Here is an 8,965-nt window from a genome sequence, read left to right on the forward strand (position 1 = left end):
AAGATCTACCAGTAGATCTAGAGCTACAGTAGTTTCCATTATGTCACACAAGCCGTATAGGTATGGAATCCCATTATCCAGAATGATCCAAATTATTGGATGGCAGTATCCCATAGGCTCTATTTTAAACAAATAACTCATTTTTTTTTTAAATTCCCTTTTCTCTGTAATAATTAAACACTGCCTTGTATTTGATCCCAACTATGATATAACTAATTCTTACTGGAGGCAAAACGATCCTATTGGGACTTAAGGTATGACGATTCAAATTAGAGAAAGATCCCTTATCTAGAAAACCCCAGGTCACGTACCTGTATATAATATACAAAATCTCTATTAGTTTAATTTAGTTAATCTTTAGAGGTATTTGTCATTATAAAAATTTTAAAAATGCCTTGGGAAATAGATGTTGTTAATTGGTACAAGTCCCAAATAAAACCTGTTGGGAATTTATGAAATTAGCGGTGGGTATTTTGCAAGGGATTACAGATTACAGAATTTTCTTGGTAATTAATAGTAAAATGTTAAATTGTGAATTATTTTATGTTGCAATGTTACCTTGGATAAGTAAAATCAGTCCACACTGATCAGCAAAAAGGAGGAATAAGAGAGTAAAATCACATTGTACCCACTGGCTCTAGATGTATTTTTTTTCTATGACTTAGTCCCTTCCAAGCAAAATGTGTCAGACATCTTTGATTTTTAATTGGTTCACTAAAGATCAAAGAGTTCATTTACGTCTACAAGTGATGTTGTGGTCTCTGTATTTTCCCTTTTGTTACTTGTGTACCTTTCATTAAAGATACTTGTGCCAAAATGTGTTCCTCGCACTTCTGTATAGTTGTTTTTGACACCACTCAGTCCTTCCTACCTCCTCATTTTGAACTAAGTGCTGCGTCTATTGACAACGGGGAACCCTGGAGCTACTACCACCTCCTGACCTGGATGTAGCTCTAGGGTTCCCTTTACTCCCAGCATCATAAGGTGCAGCACATGTGTGCCTAAAGAATCAGGCATTGACACCACTCGCACACCAAAGACTGCAAATGGAGCTGGTGCTCACTGCACTTGATGAAACTTGACTTGAATCCTCATGAGGTTTTGTCCTTTAATTTTCCCCCTGGATACCTATGCTATGAAGTTATGCTGACTTGCAAACTGATACTGACGAGATAGGTGCAAGGATCAGAACCAGGACCTTCCATCTGTCAGGACCTTCCATTTGGTGTAAACTGAAGAAATTGGTCCATTGTTTGTAATAAGTTAACAGAGTGACTATGAACAAACAGCATAATATTATATTATTTAAATGCAGTAGAGAACCTGTAATTTGTATATTTACTATAAGTATAATTTTAAATAACGAGCCATAATATCTGCAAATAGTAAATAAACCAAACTGAAAATCAATCTTAGAAATATAAAATCAAGTGCCAATTTTCGATGGCCATAACCATATTAACTAAAAGTTCCCCATTGTATTGATTGAATCATTATGTATTTTTCCATGTACCAGAAATTAGTTCTTGCTTTTATTTGTCAGATCCTTGGTGCTGCAAATCAGAGAATTATCACAGTGGAAGTAATTCCTATGAAAATATTTGCATGTTTTCTTTGACATGTTTTCTTTGCTTCTTTGTTTTATTTTTATATTTTTTTGTTGCATTTGTTTCAGAGACCTTGATATATAACCCCCAAGGGCTTACAGTAATGACTTTCCTAGCCCCCCCCCCTTATCTGTTATGCTAAACCTCTTCTAAGTCATTGTCATCTATTACTTTTCTTCTGCACTTCACAAACTTCAAGTTTCTTTTCTAGAAAAAAAGAATCCTAATATGGGTTTTGTTCCTACTCCGTTATCACCAGCAGGCAGAAAGTTAAGAATTGAGTCATACCATGGCAAATCTCAAAAGAATGAAATCTTTCAAAAGGTCAGCTTCTCGAGCTTGTCTGTTGTTGACATTTAGGCATTTATTTCAGGCGTCGCTGATAATTTTCTCAGAGATAATGTGGAAGACTTGCTCTGTTGATATGCAATTATGTGCGTAATGAAATGCAAAAATGCAAATATGCCAGTATGTGCCAGTTGTTGGTTTGGCTTTTGTCATCTAGGCAGGCGTCGAAAGACTTTGATGGATAGAGAGTCATCACTTCTCCAAAGAACTCTGATATCTTTAAAGAGAACATATAGAACATGCTATTTCCTGATGGTAATTAAATCCAACCTCAAAATGTGAAAGTTCCCGAGGTCACATTTTTCTGTTAGTAAATTTAGAAAAAAAAAATCCTAAAGACTTAATTGCAACATTAATTTATTGCACAACTTGAAATTCAGCTGGTTTCCTCCACTGAACAGGGACTACAATAAATGTCTTCATTAAGGATGACGGCTCAAGCTTGTCCTGCTGCTTCTCAAATGAGGGTTACGCAACCCAATGTTTCATTTCACATATATCATATTTTATAAAGTAATTATGAAAATATGTTCCAATAAGTCTAATGAAGTCAGATATACAAGCAGACCAAAATTTTGTACTATAAGCTTCAAAAAAATGTTATTAATACATTAAGAACTCTCTAGGTTATAGACTAATTGCAGACAAAACTGTTATTCAGACTAATTATCAAAGAACTTCTGCTTTGGCAAAACATCCGTGCTAACGATTACATGGTTATTAAAATCTTAAGGGGCTCTCTCTTTAGTTAGACAAGTATTAAAGTTATTTTTTTTTTTTTAAGAAATGTCTCTTTTCTTTTGCCACATAATTTTCAAATGTGCGAAAATGAAATCTGTCTTCAGTACAACATGGTAAAATTATTAAAGGTCTTTTGTATGCATGCAGACGCACACACAAATGTAATGAAAAGAAATCAGTGAAAAGTGATTTTACCATCAGCATAATTGATGCTCATCATAAAATAAAGGGCAAGCAAGTTCAGCGTGGTTGGTATTTTGATTAATACTTAAAAGTCCTGAACAATAATGACAATACACCCTATTTTTGAAGTAGAGGTTTTAATTCTTTATATTGTCATAGACAGCAGGGGGCAGATTTACTAAAACATTAACATTTCTCATATTTTTATATTTAAAAATTCAACTGAACTCTTTCCATGAATGGCAGACATTTACTAAAACATCTGAACTGAAAAAGTCTGATGCGGGAAAAAGTTGCAGAAACTGTGACCCCAAAAACTCGAATTTGTCATGCAAAAACCTGCGTCAAATATCTGATACCTGTAACGTTTTGAGACTAAACTCATTTCTACGAATGTTTGACATTTACTAAAAGATCAAAACTAAAAAAGTCCCTGTGTTAAAAAGTTGCAGAAACTGCAACTTTTTCGAAATTGTCACCTGGAAACTCAATTTTTTCAAATTGTTATGCAAAAACCTGTGTCAAAAAGTCTGTAAAGTTTTGAGGCAAAAGAAGGATCTTTCGGGAAAGGGAAAGGACATCTGCCATTGAATTCTATATGATCATGGCACGTTTTAGCACGATGGTTAATAAATGCCCCCCTAAGAGTTCATACCTTACTGTATGTGCAGTATATTCCAGGTATATGTACATATGAGTCTCATTGCCTCCTACCCTCCTACAAATGGCTGTATTTTTCCTATTGGCAGAGGCTGAAGGCAGTATCAATGGAATGAATGAAGCCTATTTGTGTTTCATGGGCTCAAACTCAACGCCAAGGCCACATCCATTTTAAACATCAAAAGCAAACTTCATTTAAAGATACATGTTTTTTAAAAACATTAGTGGTGCAGGAATAGGTTCGGCTACCAGAAATCTGATCAGAAAGCTCTGAATTATGGGGAAGACCAGTCCATTTTAAGCAAATAATCTTTTGGTATGGGACCTATAATGCAGAATGTTTGGGACCTGTGATTTAACAGATAAGGAATATTTCAGTAGTTTTGATCTCCATACTTTAAGCCTGCCACAAAATCATTTAACCAATAGGATTATTTTGCCTCCAATATGGATTCATGCAGCTTTGTTGTGATCAAATACAAGGTACTGTTTTATTAGTACAGAAAAAAAAGGAAATCATTTTAAAAAATGTGAATTATTTGATTTAATTGAAGTCTATGGGAGATGGCCTTTCCGTAACTCAGAGCTTTCTAAATAATAGGTTTCTGGAAAACAGATCCCATCCTTTTATTTTATTATAATCTGCACTAATAAGACAGTACATTGTACCTGATGGTAACTAAACTGCATACATCTATATTGGTGGCAAAGCAATCCTGTTGGGTTTATTTCATGTTTTCAATGTTTTTTTTAGTAGGCTTAAAGTATGGTGATCCATCTATATGATTATTTCATTTGGTTATTTGCAACAACACTGTATGACCATCTGTCTATAGGTATGGCACCAAACTGACTGAAGAAACAAACAAAGACTGAAAAGCAGAAACTTTGTACTATATTCAAAAGCCATTCAACATAATATAATAGTATTAACATATTCAGTGTAAAAAACTCATTTTAAACAGAGTAGAATTGCTTCATAAACCATCTGAAGATTATCTTACATACAGGGGTGGTTCACCTTCAGGTTAACTTTTAGTATGCTATAGAATGACCTTTTCTTAGCAACTTTTCAATTGGTCTTCATTTTTTATTTTGTATGGGTTTTTTTATTATTTGCCGCCTTCTTCTGACTCTGTCCAACTTTCAAAATAGGGGTCACTGATCCCAGAATCCAAAAAAAACTATTGCTCTTTGAGGCTACAATTTTATTGTTATTGTTCTTTTTTATTACTTGTCTTTTTATTTAGGCCCTCCTCTGTTCATATTCCTGTCTCTCTTTTAGCAACCAGATAGCTGCTGAAATTTCAAACTGGAGAGCTGCTTAACAAAAAGCTTAATAATTGGAAAACTGCAAATTTAATAAAATTAGGACTAATTGCAAATTGTATCAGAATAAGACTCTCTACATCATACTTAAAGGTATAGTAATGGTGAACAACCCCTTTATACAGCAGGTATGGCAAACCGTAAGTGATTATACTAAATGGTACAGTATTTGTAATGAGCAAATTGTGATTGTGGATGCAGCAATAGTAGGCAACCTTTTTTAAGAGGCAAACGTAAGCAGTAAAACTGGACTTACCTAGAAGGAAAGGTAGTATTGAGGCCAGTTTTAGAGGTTAAAGGTGATTATTGATAATTTGAATTAGAATAAAAAACTGCTGGAAGAAATTTGAGTAAAAACAAGGCAGTTTATTGGAAATAATACAACATTATTGGGTTAAGGAAGAAGGTTGTGGTGTTAGAATAAGCAATAATTTCATCTAGCATTGCATGGAAAAATAGAGAAAGGTATACTTTTGGTTGTGTAATGGAATACTGAGTCCAACACTGTCTATTATGCCTTTAGATATTATCAAACTGAAAAGTGACAACTGTGGGTAGAGGAGGTTTAAGGGTATACAGGAAAAACTATAACCCCAGAAACAATACTTAATGAACAGGCAGTTTATATGTAATATCAAGTGACCTATTGAATCTTACCAAACTGGCATGTACCTGTATATATCAATAAATATTCCCCTTTTACATCTTTTACCCTGACCCACCATTTAGTGATGGGCTGTGTGCTCCCTCAGAGATCACATGACAGGAAATAATGCAGCTCTAACCGTAACAGGAAGTAATGTGGGAGTAAAAACAGAACTATGTCCATTAATTGGCTGATGTTCCTTAACATGTATGTGTGCCCTTGGTTTGTTTGTGTGCACTGTGAATCATTTCCAGGGTGGGGGCCCCTTAGTTCTTGAAATAGCAATTCTCTATTTAGGATTACCCGATGGCACAAAAAAAAAAGTAAATTTTTATGAAAATGGTTTATTTAGATGTTTTACATATGAGCTAATTTATGCAATATATTTAGATAGAGCCCAACATTGTTTGGGGGGGTATAGTTTTCCTTTAATGTAACTAATAAGCACTGAGGTTTAGAGTATTGAGAGATGTGAGAAGAAGAGTAATTGAAATAATTTTTTGTAGCAGTAAAGAATGAATATTGATGTAGGCAAGACTTTTTGGCTAAATCCATTGATGGTTAGCATATTAGGAACATTCTTACAGGCAGTGAGTTGAGCTAATGTGCCAAAGTTGAGTTTTCAGTGGATGAAAGAATAACAAACTTAATCTGTTTGGTGCTTCTTGTTAAAGGAAAAAGAAAGTCAAAGTCACTTGGGGGTGCCAAAATGTTAGGCACCCCCAAGTGACTTTGACCACCTACCTTTTACCCCGGGCTGGTGCCCCTGTGAGGAGGGAACAGCACCAGCCCGGGGTAGCCGCCGGCGCTTGCTTCTTCCTGATTCGCTGCGCGCGCAGTAGAGTGAAAAGCCGAACTTAAACATTAAAGTCGGCTTTTCACTCTACTGCGCATGCGCCCACCGCTGGCATTCCAGCAACGGAAGCCGGAAGAAGGAAGCGATCCGCTCCAGGTGCCCCGGGCTGGTGCTGTTTTCTCCTAACAGGGGCACCAGCACGGGGTACGAGGTAAGCGGTTAAAGTCACTTGGGGGGCCTAACATTTTGGCACCCCCAAGTGATTTTGCCTTTTGTTTCCCTTTAAGATGCCAGTTTCACTCTGGAGCCTGGGTCCCATGTGCTATCAAGAGATATAATGCAGACATATATTAGGTTACTCATAGTAATATATTGCTTTCTTTCTACTTATAGATAAGACTGTGTTAGTTATTATAATTTCCTTGTTCTCTAATCTATATTGGTCTAAATTTCTAACTCTAGAGAAGAATAAACTATCACTATAATCTAATCAATTCTCCTAAACCCTACAAAAGGGAAAAGAAGGCAAAGCAGCAATTAATGAATGTTACAGGAAAACAATTACTTTTTTTTTTAAACTCTAAATTCCTCCAGGGTATAGCACATGTGAAGTTAATTCTAGAACTGTCTGTACATTTACATGAAAGTCCCAAATTCTTTGTCAGTTGTCAGTTGTGATAACATTTGTATTCAACAATCAGCGTTGTGCTACCTTAGCTGTCATTTCATATAGTAGTGATATCACAACTGTTAGCACAGCAGGTACCATACGCATGCCAGCGAAAGTGATATTGCAACTGTCAGCTCTTGACTTGACAGAATGCTGAACTTACTTGATTGGTTTTACATTTAATGTATATGAAAGAACACAAGATATACTTATATTAGTTTAAAGAATGTTGGAAAAATATAACATTTTCTTTGTTTTTGTCGCCTTTCCTTCTCTATTCTCTTTTTGTCTTTTCTTTCTCTATCTATTTTAACTAATATGTAAGAATATAATGGATAAAAACTAATATATATATATATATATATATATATATATATACAGGTATAGGACCTGTTATCCAGAATGCTCGGGACCAAGGGTATTCCGGATAAGGGGTCTTTCCATAATTTGGATCTCCATACCTTAAGTCTACTTAAAAATCAATAAAACATTCATTAAACCCAATAGGATTGTTTTGCATCCAATAAGGATTATTTATATCTTAGATGGGATCAATTACAAGTTACTGTTTTACTACTACAGAGAAAAAGGAAATCAATTTTAAAATTCTGAATTATTTGATTAAAATGGAGTCTATGGGAGACGGGCTTTCCGTAATTCGGAGCTTTCTGGATAACGGGTTTCCGGATAAGGGGTCCGATACCTGTATATAGGTAGGGATGAAAATGAAGTATTGTTTATTTGTGCAGAATCATTTCAATCACATGCTCAGACCTTTATTAGATGCCTCACAGTATACATAACCCCCTCTAAATAACCCAGTGTTAGAAAAAAGCTGTCAAGATCATGTAGAAATCAATGAGATATGTCCTAGGCAAATTGTAACAGTCTTTATTAGTGATAAGTTAATCTGTCCCTTGGCCAAAAAATTTGCAAAGTTGCGGAATGCAACTTTTTTTTGCCGCAACTGAGCCATTTTTTGATGAGACCACAACATTTTTTTGATACACACTACAATTTTTGACACAACCATGACATTTTTTTGAGGCAACCATGAATTTTCCACAGTTTTTTCGACCGTTTCTCGAAAAATTTGCAGATGGTGTAATGCAGAATTTTGCTGCAAATCCATGCCTGGTGAAAAAATTTGCTCATCATTAATCTTTATTTAATTTGTGCTTTTAGAGGTTTTCAGAATTTTTTTTATTTATAAGTCCACAAAAGTCATTGAAAAATGAGTGGGCACCCATGTGCCCCTTTAATCACGGTGATAGATTACATGCATTGACGTAAAGGAACCCTGGAATTATCATTAGCTTAGCTCTAAAGGTAGCTCTAGAGCCACAGCTGCTTGCTTACAAAGTGATGCCTTTCCAAATCAAGAGCAAGGGGAAAATGTGTGATACAACTTATGTACAATGTTACCAATATGGGTGCAACTTAGCTTGTGCCCACGAAATATGCATGCATCGTAGTTTTAGGTAAAAAAAGAGCAATTTGCATCCAACTTAGTAGGTGAGCTCCATTGTTTACAAGTGGGGGAGCCCATGTGGTTAAAGGGAGTAGAGTTGTCAGAAGACAAATTCTGCCCCACAGCAGTTTTGTTGGGTTGATAGTAGTGAATAACAGTATCAAGCTGTGAGTACATGCTAAGCAGAACATGGTTTTAACAGATGTCTAATTAATTATACTCATGTTTATCAGAAGTGTGCAAACGCAAAGCTATCCGCAGGCATTAAATATAGGATTCCCTTTCAAATTGCTGGTTTCTTGAGCAACATGCGCACTTTGCTGTGTGGATTGGATAGATGCAAAAGCTACTTGAATGACCCCCTAACAGGCTCAACTGTGTGCACTTTATAATGTGCCAGGTAACTAAGACCTTATGTGTCAGTCAGGGATTTTGGTTTTCTAACAAACATATTCTAGTAGGAGTCAGTGATAGTGATGAGTGAATTTTTTCGCCAGGCATGGATTTGCATCAA

Source organism: Xenopus tropicalis, chromosome 3 (assembly GCF_000004195.4).
Source record: "Xenopus tropicalis strain Nigerian chromosome 3, UCB_Xtro_10.0, whole genome shotgun sequence".
NCBI classification, from domain to species: Eukaryota; Metazoa; Chordata; class Amphibia; order Anura; family Pipidae; genus Xenopus; species Xenopus tropicalis.